The sequence below is a fragment of the Poecile atricapillus genome, chromosome 1, assembly GCF_030490865.1.
Source record: "Poecile atricapillus isolate bPoeAtr1 chromosome 1, bPoeAtr1.hap1, whole genome shotgun sequence".
In the NCBI taxonomy this organism is placed as follows: Eukaryota; Metazoa; Chordata; class Aves; order Passeriformes; family Paridae; genus Poecile; species Poecile atricapillus.
Window position 1 is genome coordinate 169,643,612 of NC_081249.1, and position 5,843 is coordinate 169,649,454.

The window sequence follows — 5,843 nt, forward strand, 5'->3', positions numbered from 1 at the left end:
ACTAATTATATGATCTTGTCCTTACAACAAAAACCTTTTTAATGCAACTGGGGTGATTAATGACCATAACTTACAAATTAGTTTGGAATGGTGGCATTCCAAGCCCTCTATCACTCTGCAAGATGACTGAGGAGAGAAAATCCTTCCTTACTGTGCTCAGCCTCAAAAGCACAAGCAGATGACAAATGTAGGAGAGCACTACAAATCTCAGAAAATAAATGGGTGTAGCTTTGTTAGTTGCTTGGTGTGCTACTAAGAGGGGAATCTGTAGTAGGATGTGATACAGCAAAGAAAAACGAGAATTACTGAAAGTACCGGAAAGCGAATCAGGGAAAAGAGGTGTACACAGAGTTCACTGCTTGTTTCCAGTCCCGGTCAGCAAGCAGAACCTTACTTTCATAATGAAGCTTTAAATGTGTTTTGTAGGAGTTCATACACAAAGTGGGATCAGGGATTTCCCTCATATTTAATTAGCAATCTGAGGAGAGAGGACAATGACATTTGTAGCAGAATCCAGTGGGCCATAAGGCCAGGCATGGTGGCAGTCATATTAGATCAGGTGGAGATGAGGAAGCTAAATTATGAAGCACTAGAAAGGTAAAGTTAAAACCACATTTCCTGCAGAGCTGCAAAAAGGACAAAGGCTCTGGAAAGATGGCACAGCTAATTAGCATTTAACTCAGTGAATTACTTTAATGGCATTGTAAATCCCAGTTTAAATTTCTTCCCGAGTTAGGTTTTTTGGTTTTATTTTCCTCTTCAAGACTTCTCCTGTTTTAATTGATTAATAGGCCATTCTAGATGAAGATAAGAAGGAAAACCTGCTATCTTGAATTGGCAGAACTTATTCATTAGTCCTAGATAAGTCTTTAACAAGTGTTAACAAGAGTACCCTTTATTACTAACTACCGATTTTCTCCAGTGAGTGACTTTCTATGTGGTCTTCTTTACACAAGAGCAAAAAATATCTTAAAAGCTATCCACGTGACACATTTTACTACATATGTAAGTATTACCAGTTTAGTGATCAGTGTTGGCATACATTGGGAGGGCTAATCTTTCTTTCTTTCTTAAACACTAGACAAATAGTTTGTGTGAGAAAGAGAAGGAAAAATAGGATATCAGAATTTCCCAAACCAGTGCATTTGCAAGGCACTGAAACAAATCAGGAAAAGGGTGTGTTGACTCTGCTAGAGGCAAGAGAGAAGGCTGTAGATGCTGGCTGTGAAAACCTCACTTATTTCATAAGTTTCACACTTCAAATGTCTTCCATTTGTTTTAGTGTAAAATTAAGAGGGCAGGAATAAGACTATAGAAAAAGAAAACAAACATAAAATCACTCCAATATGTAAAATCCAAGCATTGATCATTTTGTTTATTCACTCCTACTCTGTGAGAGATTAACTTGTTTTTCTGTGACCTTTCTTTTCTTAAAATACAGCAGACTTCTGTATTTGCCAAGTAATTCTTTTCAAAAGAACAGCTACCTAGCTTGGGCTAGGTGCAGCTGAAATAAGGGTCAGGACAATTAGTCCTCTAGTATGAAACAAGAAACAGGTCTTCATATAAATATCACACAACCAGATACTATACACAAAATTGGACTAGTACAGCAGTGACAACTGTTGTTCTGGAAGCTGCAAACTACTAGTTCACCACAAGAATTAAAAATGCACAAGAGTAAAAGCATAATATTGATGGAGGGGCTAATTATGTTGAGTACTGACCATTATCTGCTGATCATATATATGGTGTATAATACATATGTATATGTATGGAGATAACTTACATTGAGCATATCTGAGAGATGAGTTGTAAGAGTTCTCCCAAACCAGGGTGCTGCAATGTCTCAAGCACCCTATATCTTCTTGTGCTATGAGCAGCACTGCTGATTTCTCTGCAGGTAGTCTGAATTTAACAAATGCTTTAAGCATTCTAGGAATTGCAAAATAAAATTACAAATAAAATTTAAAATAAAAAAATTAAAAATAGCCATGTTCTTCTAGTGGTGCCCAGTGAAAGGACATGAGGCTGCAGGCTCAAATTGCAATACACAAAGTTTTTGTTAAACGTAAGGGAAGAGCTTCTTCCAGTCAAACATGGGAAGAAGCTGCCCAGAGAGGCTGTGGAGTCACCATTATTGGAGATATTCAAAGCTTGGCTGAACACAACTCAGAACAATTTGCTCTATTCGATCACACTTTTGAGCTAGGGTTTGGACTAGAATTTATCTAGAGATCCCTTGCAATCTCAGCTCTCCTCTTCTGTGATCCTCTGAAACTGAGAAGGTCAGTGCTTCTCATTCAGCTTAGTATTCTTTGGGGTTAATTGAAACAAAACATGACTTTTCAAATGATCCTTGTATGCCATTAATGCACATATTGGCAGTAACCTGCCTGCAGAACTTCCTACTACTTACACTGATGTACATCTTCACCCTAAAACAAGAACCCAGCACATACAATCTTCTGTAGTACTTCATGCCAACTATATGTAAAAGCTGAAGGAAGTTCAGAGGTGTAAGAAATGTCTTTGAGAGCATGCATCTTGTCTTCTTTTTCCTTCCTCTCCTTTCTTCTCCTGCCTTCTTTTTCTTGTGCATAGTATGGGGGCTCAGGTAAATGTCGATGGCACTACTTTTTTTACAACACTGCACCAGAAAGAAAAGAGGTGAGTTCTCAGTAACCTGTAGCTTTATAACTTGTCCAAATGATTTCTGCACAGAACTACTACACTGTTTGTACTGCCTTTGAAGTTGCCATCTCTTTGAATCCTGAGGTTTTCCCTGCACATTCCGGTGCTAAGAAAAGCAGATGTGTGAGTCAGATCAATCCAAGAGAAAGGAAGGCTTTGAGGACAGCAGAAGCTGGGTTTGTCAGGAGAAAACCCGTGACATTTTGTTCTTTCAGTCAGGTGTGCTTGGCACCTGAAACTGCTAACAGGAATTTTGCAGTGGCAAGAACAGAGAGTGGAGATAAAACAATGCTGGTGGGTGTGTGCATATGAAAAGTAGAAATTTGGTTTCTGCAGACTAATGGTGGACTAGTTTCCTGCAGCAGATTTTAAGGAATAAACCAGGGAAGAACACCCCTACCCTCACTCCCCCAATGAAACAGCTAAATCTGAGGCATCTAGAGCTTACAGAGAATATATATTCCTAAACACTTATTAAGACACCTAAAAATAACTTTTATTTCCAATTGATGGTTTGAGTTTTTTAAATTAAACCTTTTTACCCCTTGCTTTTTAAATGTGTCTAGGAAACAAACTGGAGTTCTGAGCATGGGGAGTAAAATGGGGTGCATAGGGCAAGAAGATAAGAGATTATTAAGGGGTTAAGTTCTGCTGTTGTTTGGATGGGGACAAAGTTTTATTTTAAACACCTTTTCAATGAACAGCTTTCACATCTTTATTTTTCCTTGTTGCTGTATTTTTTTGTCAAGCTGTTAATGGAAAATAATGTAAGTTAAGCAGATCCTCTCATTCAGGATAAAGAGAAGACAATTGAAAATGAGGTGGTTGTGATTCTTACAAACCTGAAAGTGCCTTTTCTGTCTGAAATTATGTAATTGCTTCCAGTAAAAAAAAAAAAAAAAAAAAGAAAACCACAAAAATTAAACAAGGTTGTGCAAGATTATTTAACTATTATCACTGACCTGGACCAAAAATTTTGTCTCGATAAACAAGGGGGACTTGTGACTTTGTTTCTGTATTTGACAAAGCTCATTTACACTAACACAAAAAAAAACCCAAAATAATCCAATCAGGCCCAGTCCCACTTGCTCCGAATGGCAATATCAGCTCTGATGGAAATTCAAGAACAGGACTGAGCGTATGTCTAACATGTAGGTGACGTTAATATTTTCTCTATGCAAGCTTAAAATATAAAGTATAACTGAGTGGTATATTTCTCCTAAAAAATAACAGAAATAATACACCATACACCATAATGACTCACCATTTTTTAAATTACATATAATTTCTATGGAGGGATGAGGGAGACTTCATTCTAATTTTGAAATCTTGTTCTTAAGGGCTACAGGACCATTTTTCCCACGCTGGTACAGTCGTCCTTTCAGCTATAAACAGAAGGGCAGAATTTATATGTAGAGTTCTGGAAGTCTCTTTACAGGATCTAAAAACAGCCTTTCAGTTTGTGAGAATTTGGCCATGATAAACTACATCTTGTAGATTGTTAAAATGAGAGTGCTGAGTATGACTGGAGAGAAGGAAATTCCAGATCTCCACAATTAAATTTGTTGCTATTTCTAATAGTTAAGTATTTCCTAATCTCATCATTAGGGCAAAGCTCAGTACTGGTATCTTGAGACTTGGACTAGACTAACTTGGAGAACACTTGATGATGAGGTAGAAGAAGAAAGTACTTATTAGCAGGAACCCTTTATCAGCTTTTATATTGTGACAATTTGGGATATGAACAAAGCAATGGTGTACTGAGAAGTGAAGGTTAAAACGGAATGCATACTTGCAGCAGCCTTGGAAATACTTACAAGGTAAACCTGCACTTGTAGTTAACATAAAAGGGGACAGAAAAGTGATGTAACAGCTGGGGAAAAAAGGAAGACGAGCTGATGTTCTTTCCCTGAGTACGGAAGGCCTGTGAGACTTGTTTTAAAACAACCCTCATATTCAGTGGTACTAATTTACTTTGTATAATCCAAGAGTTCCTTTTTTTTTGAAGATATACATACCTGTAGAGCCACCAGCGCATTAACTTCTGACTGAAGATAACATAGAGTCCTTTTGAAAGACTTTCCGCTACCTGTAGATAACAGTTTACAATTACTCAGTCCATGGCTCCACATCTCCGTAAGTCTTTCGCATCTTCTTGTTCATACCAAGACAGGCAGGCAGCTGCTTCTTTGCAAGTTCTGCTCCTGATTTATAGGCATTCAGGCCTGACCCCTTACAAAGGCAATAACCAAACGAGTGCAATACACTCACGAGTGCTACATTTCCCTTGGCACCTCTGCACAGGGCAGTGCCCTGACGGGGTAAGGAAGGGATGTCCCGCAGCAGCTGGCGGAAGAGGAAGGAAGTGGAGTGTGACTGGAACGCGGAGCTGCTGCATTTGCAAGGCACGAACTGCTGTGTTGCTGTTGGAAGGGGTCTGGGAAGCAGAGGAGTTCAGGGACGGAGAGGTGTGTTAATAATTAAGGCAAATACCTGCACTTAGTAGTTTAAATGGGGGGATCACCTCACGTACTAGAATTTTGTGCAGTGATTGAACTGCAGTGCTTCACTTATTTTAAACGCTTTTTCTCGGTAAGCGAGTTCATGCACTCGGCCGCTGATGGCCCCACCGTCCGTACCTTCAGGCCGGGCTGCCGGCGGCACCGGGAGCCGCGTTCCGCAAGCTCCCGGCGTGTCCGGGCGCATTTCCAGTGCAAGGCTGCGGGAAAGCACCGCCCTCCAAAGGGAAGGAAAAGGAATAAAGGGAGGAGAGAGGAAAAAATTCCCACGTGCCAATAACAGCTCAACTGTAAAATTCAAACGCGCCGACCCTGCCCACGTCCCAGGGCTCAGCCGCAGCTCGGCGCTCGCCCGTCCGTGCCTCAGCGCAGGAGCCCGGGCTGGCGGGGAAACGCCGCCGCTCCCGCCCGCGCTCCCCGCGGGGCCTCCCCGGGCCCGGGACACGGCGCGCGCCCGCCCGTTAACGGCCGCGCGGCCACAGCGCCCCCTGGCGGCGCGGACCTGGCCACCACCGCCGAGCGCGCACGGAGCGGCGGTGCCCGCGCGGGCGGCGGGGCCGGGGCGGCGCTTCCACGCGGGGAGGGGCGGGGCGGAGACAGCGCCGCGAGTCAGTTGGCTGCTCCGCGCCG